Source organism: Carassius auratus, chromosome 28 (assembly GCF_003368295.1).
Source record: "Carassius auratus strain Wakin chromosome 28, ASM336829v1, whole genome shotgun sequence".
NCBI lineage: Eukaryota > Metazoa > Chordata > Actinopteri > Cypriniformes > Cyprinidae > Carassius > Carassius auratus.
In genome coordinates, this window is record NC_039270.1 from 2,300,234 (window position 1) to 2,318,992 (window position 18,759).

The 18,759-nt window shown below is 43.8% G+C and overlaps 7 non-coding genes across 7 annotated transcripts; all 7 read right to left on the reverse strand.

Moving 5' to 3' along the window:
- Window positions 1-15,429: 15,429 nt before the first annotated feature.
- Window positions 15,430-15,502, reverse strand: trnak-cuu (transfer RNA lysine (anticodon CUU)). The gene has a single exon. It is a non-coding gene; the product is annotated as a tRNA-Lys (tRNA).
- A 787-nt stretch (window positions 15,503-16,289) lies between these two features.
- trnan-guu (transfer RNA asparagine (anticodon GUU)) lies at window positions 16,290-16,363 on the reverse strand. The gene has a single exon. It is a non-coding gene; the product is annotated as a tRNA-Asn (tRNA).
- A 149-nt stretch (window positions 16,364-16,512) lies between these two features.
- On the reverse strand, window positions 16,513-16,585 carry trnak-cuu (transfer RNA lysine (anticodon CUU)). The gene has a single exon. It is a non-coding gene; the product is annotated as a tRNA-Lys (tRNA).
- Window positions 16,586-17,355: 770 nt separating this feature from the next.
- trnan-guu (transfer RNA asparagine (anticodon GUU)) lies at window positions 17,356-17,429 on the reverse strand. The gene has a single exon. It is a non-coding gene; the product is annotated as a tRNA-Asn (tRNA).
- Window positions 17,430-17,578: 149 nt separating this feature from the next.
- On the reverse strand, window positions 17,579-17,651 carry trnak-cuu (transfer RNA lysine (anticodon CUU)). Its single transcript has one exon. It is a non-coding gene; the product is annotated as a tRNA-Lys (tRNA).
- A 770-nt stretch (window positions 17,652-18,421) lies between these two features.
- On the reverse strand, window positions 18,422-18,495 carry trnan-guu (transfer RNA asparagine (anticodon GUU)). The gene has a single exon. It is a non-coding gene; the product is annotated as a tRNA-Asn (tRNA).
- Window positions 18,496-18,644: 149 nt separating this feature from the next.
- Window positions 18,645-18,717, reverse strand: trnak-cuu (transfer RNA lysine (anticodon CUU)). The gene has a single exon. It is a non-coding gene; the product is annotated as a tRNA-Lys (tRNA).
- Window positions 18,718-18,759: the final 42 nt, after the last annotated feature.

Consider the following 18,759-nt stretch of genomic DNA (forward strand, 5'->3'; position numbering starts at 1 on the left):
AAAGCAATTAAATAAATGAAATACTTTCTTTGCTCATTGTCAGAGAGTTTTTTATATCAGACTACAAGACAGTCATATCCAGGTAAGCCGTTAGCCTATTTTTATTTATGTTTTTAAGTATTCTCAAATCCATTGAGCCGAAGCATAAACTTTAGCTTGTTTTGTCAGAGGAAACTCTCTCTATCTATCTATCTATCTATATATATACACACACACACACACACACACACACATATATATATATATATATATATATATATATATATATATATATATATATATATATATATATCAATAATATGTATATAATTATTCATGTAATATGTATAATGTGCATTGTATTAAAACATAATTGGAGTTTATACTACATTGTCCACCGAGTGACTGAGGAGGTCATCTTCCTCCCGAAGACCCCGGAGCACCTGGAAGAAGTGTCCCGTGGGTTTGCAGGTCTGGCAAGCCACAGAGCTTTTATCAAAGCTGCAGGTGCCATCGACGGCTGTCACATCCATATCAAGCCTCCGAGCGGCCCTGATGGTCAGTGCTACAGAAACAGTAAACTGTTTCCATCCATAATCCTTCAGGCTGTTTGTGACCATCAGTCACGTACGTGGGATGGCCAAGATCGGTGCACGACTCCAGGGTGCTCCGCCACAGCCCACTGTACGCTCAGTCATCCTACCCTCCTCCAGGGCATTTCATCTTGGCCGATGGAGGATATCCATGCCCCTCATCACTCCTTACAAGAGGCAGGTACAAGGTGTGGAAGGCCAGCGCTTTAACAGCCATCATTCCATTATAGAGCGTGCTTTTGGAATGATGAAGACAAGGCTCCGGTCCATCTTCCTGCAAGCGCTGGAGGTGCACTACACTTTTGTTCCTCATGTAAGTTACCAGCCAGTGTTATATTAAATTATTTTTTTTTCAATATCACAATATACTAAATTTATATATGCTATTGCAGGTTGTGACAGCATGCACCATCCTCCACAACATCTGCCTCAGTGCCGGAGACATGTTGGCAACTGAGGATGAACCTGAGGACGATGTAGAGGAAGATGAGGGGGAGGCAGACATGGAGGCCATCAGTGGCGCTCAGTGGCGGGACCAACTCTGTGCTGAGGTGTCTGCCCTGAAGGTTGTACCACCAGGTCATGACTACCTTTGACAAGCAAGTAAACAATAACTTTAATATCTTATTTAAAAAGTACTTTGTCATGAAAGGATTGGATTCAATTTCTCCTGTTTACATATTTATTAATGCATGTTACAGATGTGACAGCCGTTGATTGAGTCGCTCTGCAAGCCCTGCTGGTGGACGATGTAGTGGACAATGGGAGGGGACATCCTGAAGCTCTCTGCTGACCACCCTGTGATGTTTCACTCGCCAACCAGAGGACCAGCCAAGGATCCCTGCTGCACTCCATCCATGTCTCTCATCCTTTCAGAGGCTCCAGCAACACTGCCAGGGACTACCGTTGTAGTTAAACATAAAAATGGTCCAATACCTGGTCACTCAGATTAATCCTGCAGTGATTTGTTAAAATCTGTTGTCCTGTAAATAGTTCTGTAAATAGTTTCTGTATGTTCTTGAATTTTGTTACCTCAATTTTGTTTTCTGAATGTTATTAAATAATTGTACACTTTATTTTCTTTACAAATGTTCCTTTTACTTTGAAAAGTATGGAACATAAAAAAAGAAATACAATGAATGAGAAGTATTTCTTTCAAACAATTTCTTTCAAACAACTGAAGCTAACAATGGAAAAAATGTAATACCTCCCACCCCAAGAAAAAAATAAAAATTATTTGGGGACCCAACGCTCTAGAATCAGGGCCGTCGCCAGAACAAACCAAATGGAGGGGCATTTAATTTTCATAGGGGGGCACACTTTTTTTAATGATCTGAGACAGACCATAACATAAACCAATATTAGGCTATAACTAAAATAGACCACACTAGTCTTGTTTTGTTGAATTATTCAAATAAAATACTTTTAAAATACACCGTTTGATCTCAACGTCTCTGTTTATTGTCTCTTAACATTTCCAAAACCGCCAAAAATTTATTCTGAGATTGCATGCAACGCGCAGCTCAGCTGCGCAAAGGAATTGCGTATAAACAATACAATACTGTATGCTTAACTAAATGAATTACATGATTTATATATACATATACATATACTTACACACAAACTGCATATTGTAATTTGAATTAATAAAACTACTAACACAAAAATAACATATTGAAAGGTCTGCTGCTGGAGACTTGCCATTGGCTGTTGTATTTGAATAATTAATGAGTTAGGTCTTTGCAAGGTTTGGGTGCTGTTTTGGGATGTTTTATCAGTCATTTATGAATATAATTATATTTAAAATTATGTTCTGTGTAATAATGCGTTGAATAATGAATCGTCTGAATCATTTCTGAAGGTAATGTGTTATGCATTTTTAGTGTTACCGTTGTAGTGATTACTGTTCCTGTGAGCCAAGTTCTGCTGAAACAACGGTATTAGTGCAATGATCTAAATCAATAACAATCAATATTAGATGTGCAATTGCGCGCTCACACCGGCGGCGTCGGGGGCGTCAAAAATCGATTTTGTCGATCTGCTCACGATGCTGCAGAAGGATTCGTGAGCGCTCAAATGCACTGACGTAGACCGAATGCTTATTTTGTATTAGAAGTGGACACAAAGCAAACAGACTTGTTGATCTAATGCAGACTAACCACAAGGAGGGTAACGTTATAAATTGATCTCATTAAATGTTGTTGTGGACGAAATATTAAGATCCTTTACTTAAAATGAACGATCTCAGACACCTTGGTCCACGTATCACTTTTAATTATTTTTTTATGTCCCTGTACGCAAACAGGGGCACATCATAGATTACTGCAAACGCGAAACAGCAATAATCAACCTGTCCTCTATTTTGCTTGGGAACTAATGTGATCGGAGCTGCGTCCTCTGGAATCCTCTCAAGCGGCTGACTTCTACGTTCCGATTGGTTGCTGCCCAATCGCGTCATAGCTCATTACCATAAAGTTGCCTTTATTTAAACTCTGCTCGACGCTCTCAAAGGCCAAGTCGCGCCGCGCCGCTGCTCGACGCTGGTTTACATTGAAAATGAATGACTTCCGGCCACTTTGACGCTCTCGACGCCGGCGGTGTGAATGCACAGTAATGCAAGTTTGGTTAATTGTTCTGTGCGTTACGTTTAGGGGGGCACAAAAAGTCATTTGGGGGGGCACTGCCCCCCGATGCCCCCCCTTGACGACGGGCCTGTCCAGAATGGAGAAGAGCCTGTCCATCCTCTCCCTGCTCTCCTGTGCCCTCCTCTCTTCAGCCTGTGCTCTCCTCTCTTCAGCCTCTCTCTGCTGCCTCATGTCCTCCCTGATGAGGTCTAACAGCTCCTGGTCACTGTCCCTTCTCTTCTTCTTCTTCTCTCCCCGGAGCTTTATACAAACTTCTGTCTGCTCTTTCGTCCCTAGAAGCATTAAAAACAGCTTCAATCACTCGCTGTGTGTAAGGGGATATTCACACAGGCAGTAAGGAAAAAATGTTTTTTTTTTTTTTTTTTTACATATAAACATACAAATGTAAAAAAAATACTTAACGCTAAAACAAAATGCTTAACTAGACAACCACTGAAAATATGTTTTTTTGAAAAGCCAGTTTTAAAAAAACTTACATCGAAAAGCATACTCCTCTCCCACTCCGCTACTGCATGCTTCGTCCGCCATTAGGCTCTACCGAAAATAATTATGGGATAGGTAGGACGGGAAAGGATCCACCACACCCATCCTTCCAATTCGGGGAAAAGGAGGACGTATTTGTGGGCCACATTTGAAGGATCCTACGAATTTGGACAGCCTTCGTCGCGGCACTGTGATGTAACATCCTTCAAATGAGTACTCCGAAGGATGTAGACCCTGAGGAGTTCCGACAAGTTGGCGGGCTGAACACACGCGCCCTCACTAAGCGGCCTAGTTCCCCGTTTTCTATTACGAATCTCCCATTTTCTATTACGAAAATAAGCTTGTTTCTCAATTACACCTACCCAGAGTGACTTTAAAGATTTCGTGTTATTGTTGTGAACCTAGAAAATGCGAAAATCTCACCAAACAACTCATCCCAAGATTATTATTATTCCTTCAGACCATCGCGTGGCTCAAACTGCAGTTTCAGAGATGGAAACAACAACTGATTCATTAGAGAAACGCCGTGATTCCTCTCACTTTACACCCACTAAAGTACATATGTCGAAAAAGCTAAAACCTCAAGAAGAGGACATCACCAACGCTACTCTGCTGCAAGCCATTACTTTCCTAACTGCTCGCTTCGATTCACAAGATGAAAAGTTAGAAGAATTGGCGAATCAAATGCGAAACAACTGCATCATGATTGCAGAGATTTCCAAAGCGGTTGAATTTAACTCGGCTGAAATTAAAGACTGCAAAGAAAAGTGCAAAGAGTTGAGCAAATCAGTCATGGATTTAACCAATGCACACAATGACTTGGAAAGCAGAACATCTGATCTTGAACGATATAAAAGAAGATGGAATCTTCGGATTAACGGCATGAAGGAGAAGTCTGAAGAGGATCCCCACAGGGAAGAGATTGACCTGATTGCCGAAATTGCTCCACACTTGATACAGAAGTTAGACGATATTATTGACAGAGTGCACCGGATCGGTAAGAAAGAATCAGGAAGACCAAGACAGATGATTGTCCAATTCACAATGCGGAAATACAGGGACGAAATTTGGAAATCAACGAACAACTCATCTGTTTGCCTTAACCGGGGAGTCAGATTTGTGGAAGATTTCACGAAGGAAGACCGTAACGCTCGTGCCGTTCTGTGGCCGCTGATTGCTCAAGCACGTAAAGAAGGGAAAAAAGCATATTACAGAGGTCCGTTTGGTTACATTGAAGGAAGACGCATTGACCCAACAAAATCCTTCACTTTACATTTTTATGGGTAACTGGTTTAGACCTAATGCCTCTAGCAAATCAAGGATCGATTATTGGTTAATCTCAGATAACTTGTTACATTTTGTTAAGGATTGCTCTATTTCACCAACACCTCTAACAGATCATTGCGCTATTGTCTTGGTTGTTGAGCCAAAGAGTAAGATTTCATAAAAAAGGGGTATTGGAAATTTAATTCTGATTTGCTTGAAAATGCAGGATTTAGTGCAAAGATTAAAGATTTAATTAAAGTAATTGAGATTAGTAATGATTTCAGCTCTCATAAAGCCAGATGGGAATTTCTTAAATTTAAATTTTGTGAATTTTCTATTAGCTATAGTAAAATGCTTGCCAAATTAAGAAGACAACATGAATACAAGATTATATTTGAAATTAATTAATAAGTACTGTAGCAAAAATGCATTAAGTAGCATTGAAAAAAGTAATTTTATTTCTCTTCAGACACAATTGGATAACTTCAAGAAAGCTAAAGGTGCATACATTAACTCAAAGGCCAAGTTTATAAAAATGTCCTGTAAGGCCGTCGGGACCAGGGGATTAGTTTGACTTTAGTTTCTGAACTGCTAGATCGAGTTCCTCCATACCTAATTGTGCATCACAAAGATCTCTTAATTCATTGTCAATCCTAGGAATTAAATTACAATTTTTTTCAAAGAAGTCATCACATTCTTTTGGAGAAAAATGTGATAAATATAAATCACTGTAGAAATTATTAACTTCTTTACTTACTATTGTAGGATCAGTACTTTCAGTATTATTCAACATTAGGGAAATAATACTGTTTTTAGACTGACTTCTTTTTTCTAATCTACAAAAATAGGACGTGCTTTTCTCTCCCTCCTCTATGGAACAATAGTCTGTTAAGGGGGGGGGAGAAATGGAAGGAGAAAAAGGGGAAAAAATGAGGGAAAAAGAGGAAAAAATGAGGAAAAAGGGAAGGAAAGGGAATTTTATGCCTCTACCATCAAAAGTGATATTTTAGGAAGTGTATGCTTGCAATCAATTATTTTTAAAACATTTTTCCCCTAGTTTCCTATACATTTCAATGGGAGAAAGGTTGATCACCAAGTCGCCGGTTCGAATCCCACTGTTGCCAGAAATTGAAGTTGTAACTTAATGATGTAAATCGCCATTTTTCATCAGTATAAGTCACACAAAGCATGTCCACATTAATGAAATTAGTTATGAAATGACAAATGAGCATTTTATTAATTCTATATCACTGACTGTTGATATTATATTCACTTTTCTGAGCTTTGGCACATTTATTTTGAATATATTTCTGCTCCAATAATTTTCTAAAAAAGTAAAAAATAGTAAATTTATTTCTGAAAGAATCCTCAAATTTCTCAACATTTTCAAAGTGCCTATGACCTTTGAATGATACTGTATAAAAGTAAAACATACAAAAAATGTGTTAATCATGACAAAACTTTTATTTTTCAATTTCAAGTCATAGCCAATTATTGTAATTCCTTGAATCACTCACATTTTTTTTCTTTAAGTTATTATGTTTTGCATATGCAAAAGAACAGAAAACAGATAAATACAATATAAATACAAATAAAATAATATTTAAGACTCTTGTGCATTCATTGCAAGTGCAAAAGAACGGAAAGCACAGACCATTACACAAATATAAAGCTTTAAAATGTACATGGCTCTTGTTTAGGCTGTGAGTGCAAAATAACAGAGAACACAAATACAAACAATCCACATGATTAAATCTTTAAAATATGAATGACTCTTGTGAATTATTTAAAAAATGCAAAAGCACAAAAAAAAACCTATACACATAAATAAAATGTTATAAAACTTTCTAAATGTCAATGGCTCTTTTACATTAAATAAATAAAGCTCAAGTTCCTATGTCTCTTGTGCAAAAAAAAAAAATAAATAATAAAAAACCTTTTGGGAAAGGAACTATATACATATATAAATCTTTAAAATATTAATGACTACTCTTGTGCATTCTTTGAAAGTGCAAAAGCACAACAACAACAACAAAAAACTACACACATAAATAAAACATAATAAAACTTTCCACATGTCAATTGCTTTGTGCAAAGAAAAACAAACAAAAAATGTGAAAAGATCTATATATATATATATATATATATATATAAATTTTAGAAATATTAATGACTACTCTTGTGCATTCTTTGAAAGTGCAAAATGCAAAAGCACAAAAAAAACTACACGCATAAATAAAACGTAATAAAACTTTCCACATGTCAATGGCTTTGTGCAAAGAAAAACAAACAAAAAAATGGGAAAAGAACTATATACATATATAAATCTTAAAAATATTAATGACTACTCTTGTGCATTCTTTGAAAGTGCAAAAACACAAAAAAACTATATACATAAATAAAACGTAATAAAACTTTTCACACGTCAATGGCTTTGTAAAAAACAACCACAACAACAACAACAAAATATGGGAAAATAACTATATACATATATAAATCTTAAAATCAAAGATCAGTTTCTCTTTTTTTTTTCATTTAGTTTTTTTTATATCCTCCAACCACTGCTCCTTTGGCACAGTCTCTACAGAGGGGCAGTAAATAATGCCCTTGTATTGGCTATGCCCAGTCTCCGCTGTCCTGAACTGCCCGCATTTTTTGCACGTGTTGTGCTGTACTTTGCGTGTCAGCTTCCGTACTGGGGCAGCGGGAGGGGCAGAAGAGAGGATGGTCATAGGCGCCTGTGGAGCAGCAACTAGGAATGGCCCTGTAAGTCCCTGAGAGGCCATTGGCGTCAGCCACACCAGTTGAGCACCTGGAGGTGGAGCAGGAAAGAGTTGCCGCTGGGTTTGAGGTCTCTCAGCTGGCGGTGACAAAACCGCTGGGGCTGGAAGTACTTTCCTCTTCCTCTTTGTTTGTGCCTGGCCCACGGTGCTACTGGGCAGGTGGTATTGGTGAGCTGGGCCTGTTTGGGGGGGTGCAGACGGGGGACGCACATTGGCAGGTAGCAGAGGGTCAGCCGCCACAGACAAGCGGCTAGGCAGTTGCAGCCCTTGCATTAATACTGCACTGTCCTGCCTTTTCACTCTTTTATTGTGCCACTGAACCAGTGTTGTGTGGCTTACATCCACCAGCTGCAGGGTGGTCTGCTGCATAACAGCAGCATTGGCCAGAATGCGCTGCCTGATTTTCTTGTAGTCCTCCAAGATGAGGACCCACCTGGACACTGTGCTTGTCCCCTTCTTTTTTGGGCTTTTATGGATGGCACAGAGCTTAACAAAAATGGTCTCTATCAGGCGACAACAATCTGGCCACTGGGCAAGTGGTGCTGTGGTGGTGAGTGCGTGCCTCTTCACACTTTCCACCCCTGGAGTGAACTCCTGCCTCTTTTTGGGGGACCTGAACCTCCCTGTGTCCAGCCTGCTCTGGTGTCTGGCAGCAAACACCACCCTTTGCTTATCAAAATCAAGCAGGTTCTGCCAAAGAGCAACTATATTGCTCACCTACGTAGAGAGAACAGATAATACATGGCATATGAGAAAACAAAACATGTGCAAGTGTTAACATATAACAGGTCAAGGAGGGAAAGTAGAGAAACTTGAATGTTCCATACCTGCTGGTTGGTGAGGACGAGAGAGGGCTGGTCCCTAAGCTCCACCAGATACTCTGCTAGGCTGTCGACTCTGTCCATGCCTGGCAGACCAACACTATCCAAAGCCTGAAAAAATACAAGCAAAACAAAATCAAAAATCTAAATGTGCAACATTACGAGGACGGTTAAGTGAGGAAAAAAACAACAAATACATATTTCTTTTTGTTGAGAAGCATAAACTGTAAGTTAAGTTTTATGTGTATGTCTTACAAAACAATCTGTTCTCAGATTTTATAAGAATCATTTTGATATTTGTAATTCAAAACTAATATTCACTGCTCCTTTATTTTTTTCAGCAAAATATAAATACGTTGATTCAGTAAAATCAGATGATTTCCTGTTCAAAAGAATGTGACTGAATATTAGGGAATTGTGGCTCTGTTTACTTATGGTGTCATTAGCAATCCAGTCACATATATAAATCAGTATTAATGCACATATAACAAGGTATTTACATACCACAGACTCATCAGGAGATGCTGATGCACCTGGTGTGGAGGAGGCAGCAGCCAGGGTGGAGGAGGCAGCAGGCTGGATGGAGGCAGCAGCCAGGGTGGAGGAGGCAGCAGGCTGGATGGAGGAGGCAGCAGATTGGGTGAAGGCAGCAGCCAGGGCGGAGGAGGCAGCAGGCTGGATGGAGGCAGCAGCCAGGCTGGAGGAAGCAGCAGGCTGGATGGAGGCAGCAGCCAGGGTGGAGGAGGCAGCAGGCTGGATGGAGGCAGCAGCCAGGGTGGAGGAGGCAGCAGGCTGGGTGAAGGCAGCAGCCAGGGCGGAGGAGGCAGCAGGCTGGATGGAGGCAGCAGCCAGGCTGGAGGAAGCAGCAGGCTGGATGGAGGCAGCAGCCAGGGTGGAGGAGGCAGCAGGCTGGATGGAGGCAGCAGGCTGGATGGAGGCAGCAGCCAGGGTGGAGGAGGCAGCAGGCTGGATGGAGGCAGCAGCCAGGGTGGAGGAGGCAGCAGGCTGGGTGAAGGCAGCAGCCAGGGTGGAGGAGGCAGCAGGCTGGATGGAGGCAGCAGCCAGGGTGGAGGAGGCAGCAGGCTGGATGGAGGCAGCAGCCAGGGTGGAGGAGGCAGCAGGCTGGATGGAGGCAGCAGCCAGGGTGGAGGAGGCAGCAGGCTGGGTGGAGGCAGCAGCCAGGCTGGAGGAGGCAGCAGGCAGGGTGGAGGAGAGAGACTCAGAGGAGGGCACAAAATGGGAGGAGACAGAGAAGCTTGGGTCATCAGTAAGACTTGACACAGTAATGTCATGGTCTTCCCCGAAGCCCTCATCTTCTTCATCCTCGCCTTCATCCACATCCTCCAGCATGTTCTCTGTCTCTTCTGAGTCAGGGTCCACCACCAGGGGCTGTCCGGTCTGACTCAGCAGGTAGTCAACACCAAGCAGCTCTCCTATTGAAAAAAATATAAGGACACACAAACATACAGGGCTTGTCAAAAATTACACATTACTGTTTTTCATGTTTTTGAAAGAAGACTCTTATGCTCATAAATCCTGCATTTATTCGATTAAATAAAAAAATACAGTAAACAACAGTTATACTGTGAAATGGTACTATGGCTTAAAATAGCTCTTTTCTATTTTAATATACCTTAAAATGTAATTTATTTCTGTGATTGAATTTTCAGCATGATTACTCCAGTCTTCAGAGTCACAGGATCCTTCAAAAATCAGTCTAATTTGCTGATTTATTATCAATGTTGAAAACACTTGTGCTGCTTTTTATATAATATGTGCTACTTTCTTGAATATTCATTAATAAAAAAAAAGTTAAATAAAGAACAGCAGTAGAAATGCATTATAGCATTATAAAGTACCGTTCAAAAGTTTGGGGTTAGTACATTTGTGTTCTTTTTGTTTTGTTTTTAAGAAATTAATACTGGTATTCAGCAAGGATGTTAGATAAATGATGTTCTTTTTAAAAGTTTATTCAGCAATGAACAATGAAAAACATAATAAAAAAATATATATAAAGGGATGACATACCAGTGTATTCAGCAGGTGGCCTGAAAGTTGGCACAAAAGGCCGACCAAACACCTTCAGGCTGTTGGTGTTGACGCAGTGGGCCATATCCCCGGAGTAGGTGAGAAGGGATGCTGGTTTGCTGGTCACTGATGCAGCCGCCCGATCCTGATTCCACCTATTCAAGCCTTCTAGCAGGTAAAGCTGGAAATTCAGTGCATTTGCACTGGTTCCTAGAAGGAGAAAAAAATATACCAATAAAAATTACAAGCCTCGCGATATGAATAACAGAAGTTGAAATTATTTCAAGCATCATACATGTGAGACACCAACCTGGAATGAACCTGTTTAGGTGGCAGTGAAAAGACTCCAGGGATGTGGACCCTCTGGCACACCGATATCTAGTCAGGGTGACCCCTGCCTTTGTGGTGGTGCCTACCTCAGTGTATAGAGGCACACCCGGCACATCCTGGATGCACTTGACATGGCGTTTCTGCACACGCCAGATGTGCTCCATGCGCACCTCTTCCAGCAGTGGGACACCCATAAGGTCCCTCCCATTTGCACCACCCAGCTCCTGCAGCAGTCTCTCAATGAGTTGGATGGTGGCCTCCTCACCTCGTGTCCTCCTGCGGCAGTAAAGACTTAGCTCCTTTTTACTGATGCTCCTGTCCACCAGGTTGTCAGTCAGAGCTGGCACACCCTCCTGCATCAGCTGTTTTTTCTTTGCCTGCCGCAACAGGCTGAGGTCTTCAGCATCCCACTCAAAGATGCAGGCAGACAGGCATCCCATGAAGGTGGGGTAGAGGGGATGGGCATCGGTGGTGCAGCCCACGGCCATCCTCCTCATGAAGTGCCAGATGTCCAGACGTATCTGAAGGTCTGGCCACTTGCCGAACCTGGTCTGCAGCTTGCTTGTTGCTCCCTCACTCACACAGCAGCCACAGTCCACATAAAGCAGCACCGGTGGTGGAATGGCAGCCTGGCGGTACCGCTCCATTACACCGGTCACCATCCTGTCCAGTCCCGGCCCTTCTTGCACTGACAGCACACTGGTCACTATCTGGCCAACCTCATTTCCAATGGAGGTTAACCAGAGTGCTGTCCCCCGTCCATGGCCAGCCAGCTTCTTTGTGATCTGGAATTTACAAATGTAATAAGACATTTGTGGTGTAACGTTAGCAATAACAATAATATTAATGTCTATCAGACGGTATTTATGAACATTACAGAACAGTTAAATATTTTTTTTACCTTTTTTGTGGAATCCATCTTTAAGATTTTGCCATAGATGGATGTGATGCTGGCCTTTATGTGTCCAATTCTGGAGAGGATATCCCTGCCGTACACTGAGAGCAGCCAACGACTGGTGGGGATCTCAATTGGCTCTGGAGGCTCCTGGCAGACCACCGGAGAAAGGCTGGGTCGATCGACAAAGTCAGCACACTCCCCAAGATAGTGTGCCAACCGATTTAACCATTCCTCCCCATGGTTCTCTTTCAACTACAGCACCAAACGAGCTGGGCTGTTGCCCAGTGTCCGGTCGCGAAGCAGCCTAATGATACGGATGTCACAGGCATACCTGAAATCGCACATTGTTGCTGTGATCAGTTAAATGTTCTTTAGTCCTCACAATAACCATCTTTAGACTACTCTACTCACATTTTCTGGTGCGGCAGGTCAAGCTGGTCCCGGACAGTCTGGCTAGTGGACAGATAGTTCAGAGAACACACAGTGCACCTGAGTGTCTCTGTCACCATGACATAGTACCTATCGATGTCCAGAACCTTCCGTGCTCTGTTATGGACACCATAGCCTGTCAGGTTCTTGCCACAAGCTGGACAGAAAACATTCACCTTCCACAGGTCGTAGGGCATCCACACCATCAACCGATGGGTGAAGAACCGGTCAGGTGTAGGTGTCTGGTGATTAATGAGAGCTGGGACAGGCGGCTCGTACCACAGCTTCAAATCTGGCCGCAGCTTGCCAGCGTGGAAAATAGTGCTGGCAATCCACCTCTGGTCCTGCACAGGGATGGTCTTGGGCCATTCACCTGGCAGCCAGAAAGAAGCTGGGGCCCCACTGGCTGGCTGGACTCCTCCAGGCTCCTCCTGTATGGAAGACAAGTTGTTATTCCATTAAATGTTGCACTACTTTATATCATAGCCTGTTCTATAAATAGAAGCCGCTGCACTCACAGAGGATGGAGATGGGCTGGGGGTCATCACAAAGGATGGAGCGGGAGAGGTGCTGGGAGGAGAAGGCCTAGCTGTTCCTTCAGAGGACGGAGGAGAGGGACTGGTGGTCTTCACAGAAGACAGAGAAGGGGTGGAGCTCCTCACAGAGGATAGAGGGGTGGAGGCAGTCCTCACAGAGGCCATAGCCTGAGTCCTCACTGATGAAGGAGGAGAGGGGCTGGGAAGAGAAGATGAGGATGCAGAGGGTGTAGGAGAGGGGCTGGGGGTCCTCCGATCCACTAAGTTGGGTTTTAGCATTGTCGACTTTGACCCACCAAAGCGTGACTTATTGAACTTAAAAAGAAAAAACAAAGTTAATTGATATCATGTTCATTACATAATTTTTTCTAGCCCAAACATATACATAAATCTATCCTATCAAACAAATACACAACGATTCTAATTAGACATTAATTGATTAAAGAGAAAATATTCACCATAGTCAAATTTAGAGGAGGCCTCAGGAATGAGGGTTGGGCAGAAGCAGCCGCTTCAGGAGCCGTATCAGAAGCAGCAGGAGGTGGAGCAGAAGAGTGAGTGGCAGTGGCAGTGGCAGACTGCTAATACAACCACCAAAGGGCATAAAATATAGTGAAATGGCATAACAACATTTTAATGGATATGTGATGATACATCAAATGTCATTACCTTATTAATGTGGAATCCACAATTGCAGGCCATGGAGCCTCCAAAGAGGGTGGTCTGCCCATGGGCCTGCATGGGGCATTTCTCAATCTGAAAAGATAATAATCATTGTTTACTTTACTAACTTGTCTGAACTATTGTCAGGTGATCTGCATACTACATACTATATAATGAATGAATGATAACTTTGCTTTACCTTCTGGTAGAGGTCATACCACTTGCGTTGCCTTGGGGCTGGTCTGTTGCCTTCTCCAGAAGGCCAAACCCCACAGCGGGCAAAAGTCCTCAACCTGGCCATCCACTCGCCGTCTCCCATGGCCTTGTGGCTTTTTGGCTTAGTGCTCATCTACACACAAAATGGTTTCATTCATAATTCCTATTTAAATGTTAGGTTGGCATAAGTGATTGTTAAAAAGAGAGGCTCGAATACTTGGAAAAAATAAGGGTGTGCAATAAGACCTAAATCTAACTTCAGGATTTGAGAAATTATTTCACAACAGCTACATATGTCAATATAGTTATTTTTGTTATTTGATTATAATTTAAATGAGAACAAAGTAAATTACAAATAATAGGACAAATACATTAGTAACAAATACAGCAGTAATAATAATAATACAACAATGTAATAAGAAATACTTAGTTCTCATCTACACACACAATTTAAAAACATGGATTTCATTCATAATGCTTATTTAAAATAAATAAATAAATGTATGTAATGTTAGGTTAGCATCAGTGATTGTAAAAAAAAGAGACACTCAAATACTAGGAAAATTTAAGCAATTATTTCACAACAGCTACATATCTTAATATAGTTATTTTTGTTATTTGATTTTTATTTAAATAGATAAAGAAGACAATTACAAACAAGAGGACAAATACATTAGTAATAATAATAGAACAATCAGAAATACTAGAGAAATTGCATAAAATGTCAAATTAAAACACTGCATAGTCTTCACTCTCTCAGATATGAACTGTTCCTTTTTAAAGCAGTGAGCGTTTTTATTTTTATTCTTCTTTGTTTTAAATGAATGACAGACAGGGACTAAATTAGGCTGCCGCACTGAATGCACGGACCCAATTTACTGATACACATCCGGTTTTCAAACAAAAGATTTATTTAAGTCTATTTATTATATTCATTTATTCAACAGGTAAACACAGTTGGGTATTTTGACGTAATGGTGTGTCTTTTTGACCATTCAAGTGCAATAAACCGTCACAGAAAAACAGAATTCGCGAATAAAAGCGGAGCGTGCGTGCGCTCGCATGCGCGCGTGCCGCCGCTCCTTTCTTATTCTCTGCATACTGCGCTTACTAACTTAATTTGACATCAAGCAAGCAAATTCCGTTCTTTATTTATATTCATTAATACACATTCAATCTTACATTATGTGCCAATAACTGTAAGCGGTAATAATGCATACAGCGAAATAAACGATTGAACAAAATCCCTAACGGTCCACTCATTATATCATCGTTAAGATATAAGTCATCATATCGCCCACAACAACGACCAATTAAGCACACGGTAAACAGAAACAAAGAAAAAATATTACTTACATTTTTTGATGAGAAGAAATACTATCTATCAAATTGCTCGATGATAATTTTGAAGTGCGCGCTCGTCAGAATAGACTCCGTCACCAGTGTCGTCACCCAAACTGACAGAGCAGCGATTGGCTCTCATAGCTCACTATGGAGAGCGGCACAGCGATTGGTGCCTGAAAGCTCACAATGGCGAGCGAGCTCAGCGATTGGCTCTCTTCCAGTCTGACAATGACAGCCGATCCTGATCCAGGTAGCGCCACAGAGACTGACGGTGCATGCTTCTATGGGTAACGGTCAAAAAAGAATTCGAAGCTGGGCGCGTCTCACAGGTTGGCTGCAGCACTGGTCCTGCGTCAGCAAATTGAGGTCAAAAGAACGACACCCGTTGGGAGGGGCCAGAGAGAGCCAAAGGACACACCCAACGCGGGGCTCGAACCCACAACCCTGAGATTAAGAGTCTCATGCTCTACCGACTGAGCTAGCCGGGCTGTGGTGGTCGAAAGATCAAGGCTGACCGCTGTTTTGATAAGTGCCAAACATTTCATGCGCAAAACGGAGCCTCGCTTCCAGCACAGGCTTGACGAAACATCTCACGGGTAAGGTAGGCTTAAGCCTAGCGGTAGGTTTAGAGCAGTGGCGTCCCAACTCGATCCTGGAGGTTCCTTGTCCTGCCGAGTTTGGATCCAAGCACAAAGAAACACACCTGAAGCTGTGTGTTGCAGGAAGGTCTGATGGAGCTGGCTGGAGCGAAACTCTACCTGACAGGGGCCCTCCAGGACAGAGTTTGGACACCCCTGGCTTAGAATGTTCTCTGTTTGTTTTAGCCATGCCTGTTGCTGGGGAATACAGATTGAAGGAGCAGAGCTCTTGTCCAACAGCCTGAAAGGCTACTAGTTCAGCCAACTCATCAAACGTTCCAGGTATGGAGTTCTGTCCCGCTGTGTGAATACAGTTTGCAAACTCCGACAGCATGTGATTGGAAAGCCAATTTGGTGGCATTTTGTGGCGCTCCAAGAGGGAGATTTGATCAGGACCTCCCTGGACCACACAGGCCTCCACCACCCGGAAAACAAAACGCGAACACTCCGCGTACACGCCACAGCAAACTTGAGCTGACGCAAACATTCACTCAGCACCCTTTGTCTTCTTTTAACACTAGACGACTCGCAAAGCTGTTCACTCTCAAAAGGGGCAACGGACGCTGCTCCACGCATGCGTCAGCGGACACGTGTGCTAAATTCTGCGCTTGTCGACATGGCTGCGAAAAGCTTCCTTCGTCCCTGGGTGGGCTCGAACCACCATCCTTTCGGTTAACAGCCGAACGCGCTAGCCTATTGCGCCACAGAGACTGACGGTGCATGCTCCTATGGGTAACGGTCAAAAAAGAATTCGAAGCTGGGAGCGTCTCACAGGACGGCTGCAGCACTGGTCCTGCGTCAGCAAATTGAGGTCAAGAGAACGACACCCGTTGGGAGGGGCCAGAGAGAGCCAAAGGACACGCCCAACGTGGGGCTCGAACCCACGACCCTGAGATTAAGAGTCTCATGCTCTACCGACTGAGCTAGCCGGGCTGCGGTGGTCGAAAGATCAAGGCTGACCGCTGTTTTGATAAGTGCCAAACATTTCATGCGCAAAACGGAGCCTCGCTTCCAACACAGGCTTGACGAAACATTTCACGGGTAAGGTTTGACTTAAGCCTAGCGGTAGGTTTAGAGCAGTGGCGTCCCAACTCGATCCTGGAGGTTCCTTGTCCTGCCGAGTTTGGATCCAAGCACAAAGAAACACACCTGAAGCTGTGTGTTGCAGGCAGGTCTGATGGAGCTGGCTGGAGCGAAACTCTACCTGACAGGGGCCCTCCAGGACAGAGTTTGGACACCCCTGGCTTAGACTGTTCTCTGTTTGTTTTAGCCACGCCTGTTGCTGGGGAATACAGATTGAACGAGCAGAGCTCTTGTCCAACAGCCTGAAAGGCTACTAGTTCAGCCAACTCATCAAACATTCCAGGTATGGAGTTCTGTCCCGCTGAGTGAATACAGTTTGCAAACTCCGACAGCATATGATTGGAAAGCCATTTTGGTGGCATTTTGTGGCGCTCCAAGAGGGAGATTTGATCAGGACCTCCCTGGACCACACAGGCCTCCACCACCCGGAAAACAAAACACGAACACTCCGCGTACACGCCACAGCAAACTTGAGCTGACGCAAACATTCACTCAGCACCCTTTGTCTTCTTTTAACACTAGACGGCTCGCAAAACTGTTCACTCTCAAAAGGGGCTACGGACGCTGCTCCACGCATGCTAAATTCTGCGCTTGCCGACATGGCTGCGAAAAGCTTCCTTCGTCCCTGGGTGGGCTCGAACCACCATCCTTTCGGTTAACAGCCGAACGCGCTAGCCTATTGCGCCACAGAGACTGACGGTGCATGCTCCTATGGGTAACGGTCAAAAAAGAATTCGAAGCTGGGAGCGTCTCACAGGACGGCTGCAGCACTGGTCCTGCGTCAGCAAATTGAGCTCAAGAGAACGACACCCGTTGGGAGGGGCCAGAGAGAGCCAAAGGACACGCCCAACGTGGGGCTCGAACCCACGACCCTGAGATTAAGAGTCTCATGCTCTACCGACTGAGCTAGCCGGGCTGCGGTGGTCGAAAGATCAAGGCTGACCGCTGTTTTGATAAGTGCCAAACATTTCATGCGCAAAACGGAGCCTCGCTTCCAACACAGGCTTGACGAAACATCTCACGGGTAAGGTTTGACTTAAGCCTAGCGGTAGGTTTAGAGCAGTGGCGTCCCAACTCGATCCTGGAGGTTCCTTGTCCTGCCGAGTTTGGATCCAAGCACAAAGAAACACACCTGAAGCTGTGTGTTGCAGGCAGGTCTGATGGAGCTGGCTGGAGCGAAACTCTACCTGACAGGGGCCCTCCAGGACAGAGTTTGGACACCCCTGGCTTAGACTGTTCTCTGTTTGTTTTAGCCACGCCTGTTGCTGGGGAATACAGATTGAAGGAGCAGAGCTGTTGTCCAACAGCCTGAAAGGCTACTAGTTCAGCCAACTCATCAAACATTCCAGGTATGGAGTTCTGTCCCGCTGAGTGAATACAGTTTGCAAACTCCGACATCATATGATTGGAAAGCCATTTTGGTGGCATTTTGTGGCGCTCCAAGAGGGAGATTTGATCAGGACCTCCCTGGACCACACAGGCCTCCACCACCCGGAAAACAAAACACGAACACTCCGCGTACACGCCACAGCAAACTTGAGCTGACGCAAACATTCACTCAGCACCCTTTGTCTTCTTTTAACACTAGACGGCTCGCAAAGCTGTTCACTCTCAAAAGGGGCTACGGACGCTGCTCCACGCATGCTAAATTCTGCGCTTGCCGACATGGCTGCGAAAAGCTTCCTTCGTCCCTGGGTGGGCTCGAACCACCATCCTTTCGGTTAACAGCCGAACGCGCTAGCCTATTGCGCCACAGAGACTGACGGTGCATGCTCCTATGGGTAACGGTCAAAAAAGAATTCGAAGCTGGGAGCGTCTCACAGGACGGCTGCAGCACTGGTCCTGCGTCAGCAAATTGAGGTCAAGAGAACGACACCCGTTGGGAGGGGCCAGAGAGAGCCAAAGGACAAGCCCAACGTGGGGCTCGAACCCACGACCCTGAGATTAAGAGTCTCATGCTCTACCGACTGAGCTAGCCGGGCTGCGGTGGTCGACAGATCAAGGCTGACCGCTGTTTTGATAAG